The sequence below is a fragment of the Capsicum annuum genome, chromosome 3 (genome assembly GCF_002878395.1).
Source record: "Capsicum annuum cultivar UCD-10X-F1 chromosome 3, UCD10Xv1.1, whole genome shotgun sequence".
Lineage (NCBI taxonomy): Eukaryota > Viridiplantae > Streptophyta > Magnoliopsida > Solanales > Solanaceae > Capsicum > Capsicum annuum.
Genome location: NC_061113.1, coordinates 199,654,132 through 199,670,843, shown reverse-complemented (window position 1 = coordinate 199,670,843; position 16,712 = coordinate 199,654,132). Strand labels below are relative to the sequence as shown.

Sequence of the window (16,712 nt, the reverse complement as noted above, 5' to 3'; positions counted from 1 at the left end):
GTCGTGTCATAGTTCATCACGTGAAGAGAATAATTTTTATTGTTAAAAGTAATTTACTTTTCATTAAAGCTAGATACAAAAGAGGAGTATGCTAAAATAAAGGCATATGAATGTTGAATTGAATTTGGAGATTGTGCATGAGTTCAAGGATTCTAATTATGTAATGATCCAAAACGTCATTATGCAGAAATAGATTGTGAAAATTTTACCTAAACTTCTCTTAAAGAAATTTTGAGAAATTCAGGGCTAATCTAGGATTGCTTATTTTTTAGGATGTAATAATCAAATAAAATTTGATGTTAATGTGGGTTGTAGTGATGTTATTAGATGTGATAATTAGATAGACAATGAGTATAGAGAGTCGTAGTACCTTCCGACACCTCAAATGAAGTTATAGAACTCTGATTATAATGTTTATCGTGGAGGGGTTGATCCGCTATGTCGAAATATGAGGTGTGTGCTATAAAATGAGGAAAACTGATGAGGGGTCTTAAGTTTTTCCTTGGACAGCTATAGTGGTACTGCCGTAAATTGCAGGGGCGCCCTCTGCATAAAAGTACTCGAATCGCTGTAGAGCTATCGTTGTTATGGTTATTATTTGACCCAGAGGTAACGTACAGTAAAAATTCAGATTTAAAATTCAAAAGATATTTTCATTCCCTACTTTTCAAAAATACAATAGGGCTATGGAGAAAGTCATTTTTCAGAGACATTTTGAATTTGTTCATCTTTGAAGGTAAGTAATTATGTTCTAGACTTGAAATTACATGTTGTCGATTTTAAAAGAAATTTTAAATTTGTTCATCTTTGGAGGTATGTAGTTATGTTCTAGACTTTAAATTACATGTTTAACCTTAAGAAAATATTAGAAACAAATTAATGATGGGTTTGGAGGTTTAACCCTACTTTATAGAAATTGATGAAAAATAATAAGAATGTTTATGAATTTTGTATGAAATGATCCTAGGGTGTTAGAAAACACTAATGAAACTAGAATTATGATTGTTTATGCTACTTTAAGAAAAAATTCATGAGGTTGAAATGATAAGAAAACTCTAAAAATGACGAAATAGGATAAATTGTGGCTAAAATCGATGACTTTTGATCCCTAATAATTAAAAGAATATGAATTATTAAAATGTCTATATATTTTATATTGTATAAATCAAGAACAAATTGAACAAGAATAAAAAGGGAAAGTGTTGCTTCAAGGTTATTTTGAGAAAAAGAGTTGAGGTAGGCCATGATTTTGTGTAGCACTTAGACTTTCTTAGCTTTGTGTTTATTTGTGATTTAAACATCTGTAAGTTCCTTCTAGCATGAATTGTGATTTATGATTGCATTGCATTTTTATTGCATTGTGAGGAGGTGTTATGATAATGGATCGAGTACCACAATGGTACAATATGATATGATGCAATAATATGTTAGATACTATGATGATATATGTTATTATATTGATGATGAGGATGATAAGGGTAAGAGATGATGCATACATCTTGCATACTTGCACTCATTCATTTGCATTGAGTGTGATTTTGATGAATGGATGTGATGATGAATGATTGATGAAAATGATTAAGTATGAATGCATGTGAAAGTGAACATGTGAATTGTAATTATATGGTGATCCATGATGAGTTGTCTTATTGATATCATTGGTTATGAGTTTTGTTATGATCGCTTTTATACGTGTTTGACTTTCTTATTTGTACATAATTGAAGTAGTCGACCTATGATATTTATTTGTACTTATTTATGTACCGATGCTACTTGCACTCTTTTTTGTTCTTGAGTGCAGCATATTTTTAGTGGTTGACACATGACCTCGACTCTAAATAGTGATCAAAATATGATTTAAGGGTGAGCACCATGGTTGGACAACTTTTTGATCTTCTTATGATATTAACGTCCCTTATTTTTGGGACTAAGACAGTTTTCATTCAATTATGTTTTGAGATATTCTTTCTATTTTCAGACATCATTATTTTTATTTTAGATGTTCTTGTACGATGACTTCAAATATTGAGGAATTGCACTAAAGAGAGGTTTCCACACTCTATTTCATTTATGACATTTTGAATGATTATTAGTTATGAATGAGAAATTTCATTTAGAGCTTGTTGAAAAATAAGTGAGCTAATACTATAACAAATGTGGATAGGAGACTTAAGTAAGTAAAGGTGAGCGCAGTATGATTCTCCTGCCATAGGTTAGAAGGGTGTCAACTATGATCGAGCTTAATCATGACAATAAAAGCTTTAGATAAGGAGTATAGTAGTTGTAAACTTAGTTGTTTAGTCTACTTTTTTTTGCATAATATCCTCGTTAGAATTACATAACATATAATAAAATTCACCATAATATCAAGATTCATAAAAAAATAAAAATTACCTTTAATGATCAAAGATCAATTTTGATGTAAATTTTATTTTTAATGATGTTCATATGCTAAAGTTAGCTATTCTGTTCATTAATTGATTGTTTTCTTTTAAAATTCTCATTATTATAATCATGTTTTTATGTAAAATAGTCTTTACTTTCATAATTCATTTAAAGGTGCTCAATGATATGATATTTTATGATAATTTATATTTAGATATTGTATTGAGTTATGTTCTTGAAGACCAAAAAATGATATATATATATATATGTGTGTGTGTATATATATATACATACATACTAATAATATTTCATAAAGCATATAGATAAGTGTAGTTTTGTCATGTAATAGTGTGACATAAACTATAATTGTAGCTAAAAATGCATCTTACTAGGCATACCATAATTAGAACAATTTAGGTCTAAAAGATGACAAGAATCATCAAGATTGCACATATCATAACTTTTTCTATTAATTTTTTGAGATAAGGCACAAGTACCCCCTAAACTATGGCCGAAGTTGCTTTGACACACCTAAATTTTATTGCCCCCAATCTCATTTTTTCTATATTTTTGTACTCTTTTTTTGCTGATGTGGCTACCAAGTAGCAGAATATTTCTGTGCTCCTTTGTATAGGCTAACAGTCATGTTGGCATAAACGGAGTACAGAAATACAGAAAACGTAAGTTTTAGGGGGTAATAGGACCCCCATAAAATTTAGGCGTGTAATAACAATTTCATGTATAGTTTAAAGGGGTATTTGTATCTTATTTCTAATTTTTAAATGGCCAAATTTAGTGTAGTCTTATTAAGAATAGGGGCATATCAAATAAATTTTATAGATTGATGTGATAGGAAGGAAGAACTAGAGATAACATTTGCATGCAGTTGATTTTTTCTGATTGATATACAAACAGTTGAGCACAAAGCTTTCTTTGTGAAAAAACTCTTCCTTGTCAATATAGGATTATCTTTCATTTTGCTTTTACTAATAGTTTGAGAATCTATTATTTTTTAAAAAATTCATTGTCTTAAGTACGATGTAACGACTTGAATCTTGATGATTTATGTGAAATATTCATTTCTATATGAATTAATCATTTTATCCATCCCATGATTGCTTTGTGGTATTTATGGGATTTGGAGATGATTGACATAGTTTTCGGTGCACTTTAGTGTGATTTATGTGATATTATAATTTTTGGTAGCTTGAGAAGTCTTATAGTTGACTTTGGTCAATATTTATTGATTTGTCCATTGGATTACAAAACTGACTACATCAATCTGAAATATTAATTTTAGGGTAGTAACATTGTTGGTATAATTTTGTGGCTTTTATATCTCATTTCGATTCTTGATTTGAAAAATTATGAAATTAGATCTCAGGGATTAACTATGTGCAAACATTGTTTTTTTTCAAAAATCTAATATCACCATTGAGTCCAGTGTATTGAATATGATATGGTAGCATAGTTTTTTGTGTTCACATGATTCTAGGTGAGTCCCGAGGAGTCTGCGGAGACTTAAAATTCCAAGTCTCCACAGCTGATGCAGCTGCTAAAGTGCCACTTAGGCCACTTTAGCGGCTAGCGCTAAAGCGCCTTGAGGTCTCTTTAGCAGCTAGTTGCCCTGGGAGCAAGAGCGCTTTAGTGGACTAACCCTCTTGACGAATACCACTAAAGTGGTAATAGACCACTAAATTGGTAATCGCTAAAGCAGCCAGTTAACCGCTTTTGTGGAACTTGTGGCCCTGGGTATAAATATTTCTTTTCTCATCTTTTTCACTATTTTTGGGACTTGGAGCTTAGGATTTTATATTTTGAGCAATTTCCTCCATTTCTAAGCTTGGGTAAGCTCCAAACACCTATTTCAACTATTTTCATCAAATTTCATCATGTAATTCTTTTTTAAACACAATTAAAAAGGTAGGAATTGAGAATTTTGGCCTGTAAGGCCTAAAAATTATAATTCTCCAATTTAAACTTTGATTTTAACTCAGTTTCATTTGGGTGAGTTTCTAATCTAATAATTATAACTTTTCTCTCAATTTCACCTTCAAAACAACCGAAATTCTCAATTTTTAATATGAATTTTGGGGACTTTTATTGGTAAGATTTGAAAATAGTTTTTCTTCAATATGAACCTTGTTTCTATCTTGTTTTTCCTTTGATTTTCAGTTCTAAACTCCTATAAATATGGGAAATATATTTTAAAAATAAAATTATGATTTTACCCTTCTTTCTCAAAAAACTCGTTTTGAGGGTCTGTTCTGACCCCGGCTTAGAAATAGGCAATATGGGTATCTTTGGTTGTATTTTGATGCATAGATTCTATATTTCTATGTCTTAGTTGATTCCTAGTCCTTTCGTGGGTGTAATGCTTCAGATTGAAGGCTTTTGAATCACTTTTCAGCATTTGAGTAGGTTATACGACTTAACTTTCTTCAAACTAGGCTAGGTAGCTAATGTTGATACAAAATCATGTTAAAGATCTGGGAACTAATCATGAAAATGGCTATATTATTGTGTTGTATCCGTGTGGGGGCATATATATTGATGTTATTTAGTGGTTTTCAAATATTATTTGCTATATGTGACCGTGTGGGGTCCTATATGATTTTATAGGCATTGTGTACGTGGAAATATATTGTAATCTTTTTTGATGAAAAAACCTAATGTGGTATCAATGGTGACTTTTAATGTATTTCATTTTGTTGGCATATGAATTATGTTTGACTCATAGATGGTTGGATAAATAAGTGGATGTTGGCTCACTTGGTTCTTATATTGGTTGGATATAGAATTTCTTATTCTGGTTGGTTGTGCGCATTGCATCCGCATATCATATTCATTCATGAAACATTGGTACCACCATGGAAATACTTAAACACTTGATTTTTCTGATAGAAAATATGACATCTTAAAAACACTCTACCGAAGGATGCGCCAAGGAGGAGATATGGATATTGATATTGGATATTAGTTGTATATGGGTTGATGACCCCTCCCCCTTTTAGTTTTTCAAGATTAGTGAACCCAGATGTCAACATCTCTATGGGGCCTACTCTAGTCTTTTATTTGCAGAGAGATAGGCATTTACATGTGTACTTACTAAAGTATGGGAAAGAAATAACTTACAAGAACAAGTAGTCTTACGTCAGGAAGCTTTAGCTCCATAGGTTTATACTGAGGTTGTGCGAAAACCTCGTGTATCAGATCATCATTATCATTATCATCATCCTCACATCTTCATTGCATTTTATATATTTTGCTTATTTTGCGATTGTATTTCTATCTTGACTTTACCTTGTATATTTATTTAGGTTGCTTTATCTCCCCTGATGCTTACATGTCTAAACGTATTTCCTTCTTATACTTTTATGTATGATATTTATATACTTGTGTTCCTTTATAATAATTACTTTGGTGTATGTGAATATTATAGAACTGTTAGTGGAGATGGTGTGGGCTACCATTTAGGATATTTTTTGGTTGCAGGTGGCACGCCCTTAGTGTGTATTTTTTATGCTCTATTTTTTACTTTGCTCAGTCGGTCTATGATAACTACTAAGTACAAGTGAACTGTACTTACCCCTACTTTACCTTTTCGGTGCAGATCCAAGTTCGAGTGCACCTCACAGTGGTTGATTCGAGAGGCACTTGGAGCTTTTAGAGGTAGAGGTTGATTTCATGAGTCCGAAGTTGACTACTTCCTCTCCTTACTTAGACTATGTCTTTATTTGTATTCAGAGAAAGAGTTATTCCAATTTTGGATATCATATATATTTTTATCTCAGGTTGTACTAGTTAGTTCTTAAACTATGACACCAGTTTTGGGATTTGGTTTGGTATCATTAACAATGTATTTCTGATTTTACTTTATATACGTGTGTTTTGACTCCGTTCTAGGAGTATTGCCTTCGGTTTTGGTATTATATTTCATTTTATATCAGTTTGGGTGATAGACTTACTTGTCAAAGATTGCCGCGACAAGTGACATCATGACCCTTTATTTTGGGTAATGCCAAATTGGTATCAAAGTGGCCAGGCTCATTGGTATCAATAGTTTAAGAACAGGATGTCTAATAGAGTCTTGTGGATAGGTACGTAGATGTCCGTATCTATATTTGAGAGGCTATAGGATGTCTTTACGAAATTTCCCTTATTTAGTTTGTTATCGTATAAATTTCCTTCATGCATTAGAGTCTGAATCATATTTGACTCTTTGTTTGGTAGTGTAATGACCTGAGACTACACCCGAGTCGTTACACGGTGCTTATGGTCCCGAGAGACTACAAGCTTACCCATAAGCTGGTACCTTCTGTGAGTACAGAATAATATAATCTTAAACATAGAAGAATAACTGAAATGCCATAAGTTTTTAATAATGAAATAACTACTGAACTATGAATTTGATAAAAATACTGAAATCTGAATAGTCTAAATAGCTAACTGTAGTGTCTGAAAATCCTCTAAACTGTATACTGTGAGTTGACGGGACAGGCCCCAACTAACTCTACTAACTACTGAGATAAAGACATGAAGTAATATAATCTGCCCTCGGATGATGAGGACTCACCACCGCTACTATACTTCTGATGATCTGAGAATCTAGGTGCGATCCGGGACTAAGCGTTAACACCTATGATATGAGACATCATAGCGCAAAGAAAAGGTATGCGATCAGTACTTTGAATGTACTGGTATGCTAAATGAGGTAGGCTGATATGCATGGTTTCATGAACAAAACTAATAATTAACTGGATATGCATGTAAAACATGGAGTACTGAGTAGAGAGCATAGAATTTGTAGATACTGATAATGCATAAAAATCTGTAAATACTGAGGATGTATAACCAAGCATATAACATAACTGAGTAAAGTCTATAAACTGATATACTAAAATAACTAAAATCTGTATGCTTTGGTCAAACAACACTAAGACTGAATAACTGAGTTAGGACTGTAACTGAAACTATATCTGAGACTGTAGGAGGTATCATCTAACCGACATTCCCTAATTTTAGCTAATTGGGGTCCAACCTATAACCCTAGTTGAAGGGTGTTAATACCATTCCACGGGTACTAACAATGGATGTGTGGATCCACTAAACTGATATAATGTCCAAAGGACTAAGGGTGTCAAGCCTGATGTAACGCCCTGAGCTCCCATCCCGAGATGTCACATGGTGCTTATGACCCCGAAGGACCATAGCTAACCCTTTACTGACATCTGTACCTGTATGCTGCATAATATCGAAAATAAATTTGGAAACTAGCCATAAGTTTCAATACATCTGTGAATACTCATACTACAGAAAACTGAATACTAATATGTCTGTCTGAAAAGCCTCTAAACTGTCTGAATTGGGGAGTTGATGGGACATGTCCCCAACTAAATCTGTCAACTGAAAATAAACAAAGTCTGAAATAATAATAGTAAACTGAGACTCGTCCTCGAAAGAAGAGGACTCACTGCTACTGCTGCTGACTGGGACTAAACTGCTGAGGATACGCTGCATCCTATGCCTCTGAACTTATGGTGTTAAATAAAAGACCATAGCGCAAATGCATCAGTAAGGAATATACTGAGTATGTAGACGGGGTAGGCTAATGCAAGGGTTCATGCATGCACAATATCTAAACTGAATAATCATGAAAATGCCGCATTAGAACACATACATGAATGCACAGAACATGAACACAATCATCGTAACTCTAGATACTGAAACTCGGATACCACTTTACTGCAGACTAAACTTACTACTGACACCGAGATACTGAATCACTGACTCATCTGATACTTATAACTGAGGAGCTAGATGTGCTTACATCAAGGACTGAACTCCAAGCTTACTGCTTTTGACTAATAGAATTAGAGATCAACTTTGCGAACAGATTATTTTGGAAGAGATTATCAATGATAAGAAGTATGATCATGTCCGAATCTGACAACAAGAATACTCAATAGAATAAAGGATCTGAGATAGAGGTCAAGCCTATCTGATAGGAGATCTCTAGATATGATAATAAGAATACTCATCATAGTCTGAGACTGAGATCAAGCCTATCTGATGATCTCTAGATATGATAATAAGCATCTGTATATGAGACCAAGCCTATCTCATGGGATGGTCCATGAATCAATGGAATTATCTGAGTTCTTTATAGAGATGGATGACTGTATCTGACAGTCCTGATTTCTGAAGATAGATACTGAAACTACAACTGTGGGAAGTAGCTACTCAACTGACATACCCCAACCTACCATAGGTGGGGTCCAATCTGTGACCACAGCGGGAAGGGTGTCAATATCATGCCACTGGTAAAGACCTCTCTGGCCAAGCCTCTCTGACGGGATGAGCCTCGCAGGAAGTCAGCCTGAGGCAATATAATAGTCAAATCTCTCTGACGGTGATAGCCTCTACTGACGGGAGACTCCTGTATCTTGTACTGGCTACGCAGTTCTAGAGTTCAGGGATTGATCCTAACGACTCGGCCTCTCTGACAGGAGAGCCATCATTTCTTCCCTCACTTGGTGCTCGCTTCTACTCCCAACTGAAAGACTCTGAACTGAAACCTTGACTGAACACAACTGAACTGAATCTGATACTGATCATGTTTCTCAAAAGATCTGACTGATGATGCAGAACTTGAATAGATTACTCGAATCGCTTCTGAGATTAGAATTGAATCACTTGAATATTATTTTATCTGAGCAGATTATAGAACTGAGGCTAGATTACTAGCAATATAGAGATTATAGAGATAACTGAGCTTTCTTAAGTTCTGCACTTGTCTGAAGATACAGAGTTCTATGGTCCACTGAGTTATGAGAATCATGGCTCAACTGGAGTTATCGAGAATTTGACATGGTCTCTAGACAACAGCTCTATTGTCGGGTATAAATACCCCCAGGACTCAATAGCGTAAAAGTAAAGCATAATCATTCATTCATTCATCATCACAATCATTCATGTATTATCACAATATTCACGCATCATCACAAGTGTTCATTAAGACATCACCTCAAGCATTTAAGGATTGCAAACCTGTATTCATCACCATAATTACTACAGAGTCACTTCAAGCATTTAGAAATCATCAAATATACTAGCGTAGAGAAAACATGCTATTAGATTATACCCTATTCAAGAAGGTCTTACATCAAGTACTTCTTACCTATATCAGTCTTGACACCTGTTTGGGTATCACATGGCTTAGGGAAACTTTATACTATCATGTCACAACTTAATAACCACTTGACATATATTAAAAACTTAGCATATATCAAAGATCACATAATCGGGGAATTTACTACCATCATATCTCGACTTGTTCACTAGGGTCTTTCAACAACCACTAGACATGACCGATTTTACACCTACTTGGGGATTTTGATGCTATCTTGGAACATTTCACTCACTAAGGCATTTTATCAAACGCTAGGCATGCATGGACTAGCTCACAATTTGGAGTTTCACATTCAACATACTATAATGGATCTTATGTTTCACCTAAGATCTTTATCAAACTTATGGGGAACATTCTTCACTTATTCAACCATTTCTACACTCAAAAGTCATGAACACATCACATGGAAAAACAACTTCAAGAGGGTCTATCACAAACATCACATAAATTCCACATACTAGGGTCAAACCTCATAAATTTTGTAGGCACACATAAATCAAAACTCAAAAACACATTAAACACCAATTTCAACTCATACAAATCATTAACAACTCATAAACATAAAAATCTTTTAGTTTTAAAAAGAGTTCTTGAGCTTCTTGGATGAAAGGGGCCCAAGAATCAACGTCTACATACCTTAACCTTTGAAATTGGATGAATCCTAATACTTGAGACTCTATCCGCACTTGTAATAAATAATCCTTGAAGACCACACTATGAGAAACTTGATTCTTGAAGAAACCTTGAAGAATTTAGGGATGATTTTTGGAGGATTAAGGTTCTTGATAAAACCCTAGATAGTTATTCTTGAGAGAATTGGAAGAGAAAAATAATGAATTTAGGGTTTGAATGAGGGTTCTCATATTTATATAGGCTCACAAAAGGTGAGAAATGACCAAAATATCCTTGCAAAAATGTCTCTGAATTGCTAAAAAAAATAGCTGATGACATCCGTGACAAGCTGTTAGACCCGTGAAAAAAAAGGTTGAATTTTTAATTTTTTGCCTAAGGCTGACGACGTCTTCAGAAATGTCTTCAAAAATTTGACAATGTCGTCAGAAACGTAACAGGCCGTCAAAAACGTCATCACCCTTTTCCAGATTGACATGCTGGAGTAAAATGGGCTTAACACTTTGATCCGATATTAGTTTTTATGAAATTATTATAGTTGGAAAGATAATTCAAAGAGATTTCATTTGATATATAGTAGGTCCTCTAATTCAATATATACAAGGAGTAATGGTCGATTGAAGTTGACCCAAATTTTGACGGTTACTAAAACTTGAATGATAGGAAAGTTTTCAATAGGGGACCTCCATGATATTAATTCATGCTCAAATAGATTCCCACACGATTCAAAGTATTTCATACTTGGGAGGATATTTATGAAATATTTTGACTCGAATTTTTGGTTTACCAAATACGCTCTAAGGCTCAGAATAGAAGAGGATTTTGTGGGGCATTACATCTAAACTGATGGGTGACCCCTACGAGAAGTCAAGCCTAATCTGATGGGTGACTACTTATATCTTATGATGGCTACATAGTTCTGGAGTATAGGGACTGCTACTAATGACTCTGCCTAGCTGAAGGGGAATTCACCATTCCTACACTCGCTCGGTGCTAAATCCTACTCCCAATTGAAAGACACTGAAATACTAGCCTATTTTGAGTTTAACTAACTGATATGTGTCTATTCTGAAAATGCTCATAGTATAATCTGAAGTTATTCTGTAATGTACTGAGACTAGACTTAAATAAACAACTGTGGATTTTGGGTATTCAATACCCCCAGGACTCAAAACAATAATACTAAAAAGACACTACATGAAGGCTCTTATTAAATAAATCACTCTTGTAGGCATTTTATCAAACACTTGTAGTTCATGGTTTGAAACAATCATAGGAATGTACTAAAACAAATAGAAATAGCATGAATCCAACATAATAAAGTTAAATCATGGTCTTTTTCATTAAATAACAATATTAAAACATGGAGGATTAAATATTAACAATGATTTCATGGTAACATGGTATAGAATCAAACTTCATGGAGATTCATGGGTGAAATCATAATTTAAAATATAATAACTAAAAAAGATCACAATTTTATAATTTAAAAAGGGTTTCTTGGACTCCAAAGATGAAAGGGATCCATGGATGAGCATCTAACATACCTGGGATGAAGAATTTGGAAGGATTGATGGAGAGTTCTTGAGGTTTGACCTAGATTCTTGAAGGTTAGGGTTTTTCTACTTGAGAGAATGTTCTTGATTTTGGGGAAAATTAATTATAATAATGCCCAATAAGGTTATTTGGGACTTATTTTTGTGTTTGGGGCAGACTGGGACAAAGAAAAAGTACTTACAAGCCCTTGGAATCAAAACTCGGAACTGACTGAAAATCCTAATTTTTTGGGCTGGCATGATGCGACGCTATCGCACCTGTCACTGGAATTGGACAACTAGGAAATTAGTCTGTGGAACGAGGTAGGTAAATCATGGTCCTTCATTGATTGGGACCTGGACGTTCACCGTTATGCGGTGGTATCGCGCTTCGACACTGGCAATGGACAAATGTCAAATTGACCTATGGCGCGATGCGCCAGGATCGTGGAACCTCACTAGAAATTTCCAAATGTGTGATTGGCCTGCTCCGCAACACGCCATGATCATGGAGTGTAATACCCCGAGAAATTTTTTGTTGAAATTTTGTGCGTAAACGTATTGGGTTCTATCTTCTAGAATGAATTATAAATTTTCCGTGCGGCATGTCTAAGATTATGATCCACTATTTCTTAGAGTATTGAATAATCTTTCCAATGATATGTGGATCATCCAAAATAGACACCCGAGCAACGAGTTATGAACATTCCGATCGAATCGTGAATAGTAGTGAACAGTAAAACGTGCAGGAAAAAGTACTGAGGCCTCGCGTATTTTTGCTCCAACTTTTAATGATCATAACTACTTGTACATAATAATTTGGGTGATATATTATATATCAACGGAAAGCTCTACGAATTCTCTTTCCAATGAAATTGGTTTCATCTAATTTATCTATTGGAGCCAAAAGTAGATCGACCATAACTTTTGGCTCTTTTTTTAAACGTTTTGGGTCAACTGCAAACAATCATAACTCCTCGTACACAATGATCTGGGTGAGATACTATATATCAACAGAAATATATGAGAGTCCTCTTTCTAATGAAATTGGTTTTATCCAATTTGGATATCGGAGTAAAATGTTATGGTTGATCTACTTTAGACTATCAAAACAGTCCACCAAAGGACAGATTTGAGAATTATTTAATTTTTCAGGGGCGTTTTGGTCATTCCCCCTCACCCAAAATCCGTCCAAACCCTATATTAAAGCCTTTTAGAAGCATTATATGTTATATTTCATCAAATTCCCTCTAAAATAAAACCCTAAGCTCCTACATCCAACTTCAAGAACCTCCAAAGTTCACCATTAATTCTGCAAATTTATTCAAGATTTCAAGTTCCTAGTTCAAGAACTTCAAGAACCATCATTCAAAGGCACAATTAATATCTCAAAAAGGAGTATCGATCTAAAGTTCATCATTCAAGGTATGTGGGGTTTTTCAACAAGAACTCTCTTTCGTTCTTGTGCCCAAAAGTAATTTTCTTTACAAAGGCATGATTTTTATTTGATTTTTACGAATTTGAAGCATGAACCCATATCTTATGATGATTATTATGAAATCTTGATGTTTATGATTTTGAAAGATGAATTTACATGTGTGGAGATATAAAGTATAAATCTTGAACGATATTTATCATGATTTTGATATTTGGGTCGTGAATCCCTATTGGAAATTGTGTTTTTTTTGAGAAAGTGTGTTATAAGCACGTTGATGTTAAATATTTGAGATATTTTGAATGATTTGACCTTTTGGTCTTAATGGAGTTATTTTGAACTCGAGTGTGAAAGAAATCCACAATGTGGTTGATTTTGATAGATGGGAAGCATGATGGCTCCTAATGTATATTTATATATCACTAAAATTATTTTGTTGTGGATTATCTTTGAAATGATTTGAGCTAAGTCTGAGAGAAATCTTTAGCACCGAGTGGGAGGTATAAAGCGGCCTTACTTCCCTAGAACTACGTGCCCCCGTAGGAGTGATCCTAAGATTGATTTATATAGTGATCACTAGTTTGTGTGGATTCAATATCGATAGTCCTACTTCGATGGAAAGGATAGGATGGCTCTCCCCAACGTGGGTTGTACGTTGGACTCCATGTAGCTCACATGGTTTATATCGGTTATAGGATCTCCCACAGTGTGTGTGTTTCCTTGTGTCTATGGTGAATGGTGAAGTGATTTGAAAGTGGAATTGTGAAAGTTATTCTTTCGAAAGATTTAAATGATATTTACATTATGAGAATTGATATTCTTGATGAACTAAAAGTGATCGACAAATTATATGATGACTCACATGTGTTATTGTACTTATTTCATCCTCTCATGATTATGATGATTATCTTTGGGCTACCTGAGTCTTTCATACATCCTGCATATTGCTTATAAATATTTATGATGATGATGTTTATACAACTGTATACACCCCCATATACTCGGTTCCTTTTCATGGTACTGATCCACATCTTCGAATGTGGGTTGTATTTTCTCGGAATATAGGTTTAGGTGCTTAGTTCCAGGTTCGATAGTGATTCTTTAGGCACGCTATTCTACATCCTCTGTTGTGGTGAGTCCTCATGTTCTGAGGACGTGATGTCGGATGTTGGTTTCACGAAATTGTTTATATTTGATAACTGAGTATGAGTCAGTTGGGGCATGTCTCAATGGTTCTCTGGTTTTATTGATTCTCTTAGAGGCTTGTCAGACTAGTATAGATGTTGGGAGTTGACTAATAAGTCATATTTTTTTATCTTTCTAAAATTCTTTTATTCTTGGATGATGATTACTCTATTGATATTTGAGGGTTATTTATGGAAACCCCGTTGATTCATGTTGAACTGAATGAAAATGGCTCCTAGGGTTAGCTTGGGGATACTCGTAGCCTCAAGCACCATGTGACGCCCCGGGACCCATTTTTGGGGCGTTACAAACTTAGTATCAGAGCCTAAGGTTTTAAGGTGTTCTAGGGAGTCTGACAAGCCATGTTAAGTAGAGTCTTAATCATCGGTGTGTAGCGCACCACATCTATGAGCAAGAGGCTACAAGACGTTTTAGGAAAAAGTGTGATTCTTTCTTTCAGAAGTCTATCGTGCTTAAAGTGTCTCTCTCTGCTATTGATTCTTGCTCTTCTCTTTCAGAAATATGCCTCTATTGATTGCCAGACCCAAATGGTCAAGTTTCAATTTTTGGGTGCATCCGTGTTTGAGTGGTTTGGGAATTCTGTGTCACCCAAGAGTCATTTTATCTCTTACCTCAAAGCTAGAAAGCTTATTTCCAAGGGGTGTATTTACCATTTGGTTAGAGTTAAAGATACTAAGTCTGAGACTCTAACTCTCCAGTCTGTTAACTTCGTCAATAAGTTTTCTGATGTCTTTCCAGATGATCTCCCAAGGATACCTCCTGATAGAGAGATAGAGTTCGGGATTGACCTTCTTCCCGATACTCAGCCTATTTATATTTCTCCTTACCGTATGGCCTCTATAGAACTTAAGGAGTTAAAAGAGAAACTCAAATATCTACTAGATAAGGGTTTCATAAGGCCCAGTATTTCTTTTTGGGGTGCTCCTGTGTTGTTTGTGAGAAGAGTATTCAGGAGTTGAAGACTCGACTCACTTCAGCCCCTGTTTTGACTTTGCCTGATGGAGTTGATGGTTTTGTGGTATACTGTGATGCTTCGAGAGTTGGGTTGGGTTGTGTATTGATGCAGAAGGGTAAGGTGATAGCTTATGCTTCTAGACAGTTGAAACCCCATGAGAAAAAATTACCCCACCCATGACCTTGAGTTGGCTGCTGTTGTGTTTGCTTTGAAAATCTGGAGACACTATTTGTAACGTGTCCATGTTGATGTTTTCACTGATTATAAGAGTCTGCAGTATGTGTTTACCCAGAGAGAATTGAATCTTAGGCAGAGACGATGGTTAGAATTATTAAAGGACTATGATATGAGTGTGCTGTACCATTCGAGCAAGGCCAATGTTGTGGCGAATGCCCTAAGTAGAGTGTCCATGGGTAGTATTTCGCATATGGTAGAAGGTAATAAAGAGTTGGCTCGTGATGTACATCGTTTGTCTAGATTGGGGGTTAGGTTGTTTAACTCTGCTGAAGGTAGTATAGGGGTTCAGAGTAGTTTCGAATCCTCCTTGGTTTCAGAAGTGAAGGAAAAGCAATACTTAGATGCTAGTTTGGTCAGACTGAAGGAGTCAGTCAAGGACCAAAAAGTAGAGGTTTTCTCCAAAGGGGGAGATGGTGTGTTGAGATTGTAGGGTAGATTGTGTGTTCTAAATGTTGATGATCTGAGATAGAGGATTATGGCTGAAACGCATGGGGCGCGATATTCTATTCATCCTGGTGCTACCAAGATATACCGAGACTTGCAGGAAATCTATTGGTGGAGTGGCATGAAGAAATATATAGCAATGTTTGTAGCTAAGTGTGCAATATGCCAACAGGTTAAGGTTGAACACCAAACACCTGGTGGTATGATGCAAGAGTTTAGTATTCCCACCTGGAAGTGGGAAGAGATAAATATGGAATTCATGATTGGTTTACCTCCTTTTCGACGCCATCATGATTCCATTTGGGTTGTGGTTGATATGTTGACTAAGTCTGCTCATTTCTGGCCTGGTCATACTTTATATACTACTGAGAATTACGCTAGATTGTATATCCAAGAGCTAGTCAGACTGCATGGAGTTCCCTTGTCTATCATTTCGGATAGGGGTACTCGGTTCACTTTGCAATTTTGGAAAGTTTTTCAAAAGGGTCTTGGTACCCAAGTGCTTTAAGTTCTTCTTTTCATCCGCAGACCAATGGACAGGATGAGCGGACCATCCAGACCTTAGAGGATATGTTGAGAGCTTGTACACTTGACTTTAAGGGAAGTTGGGATGATCACTTACCGCTGATAGAGTTTACTTACAATAACAGTTTCCACTCTAGTATTGGCATGGCTCCGTTTGAAGCCTTATAT

General features: G+C 35.2%; 1 pseudogene; it reads left to right on the top strand.

Moving 5' to 3' along the window:
* Positions 1–438: 438 nt before the first annotated feature.
* The window catches only part of LOC124896785, an 88,408-nt pseudogene continuing 72,134 nt past the window's right edge, over positions 439–16,712 (top strand).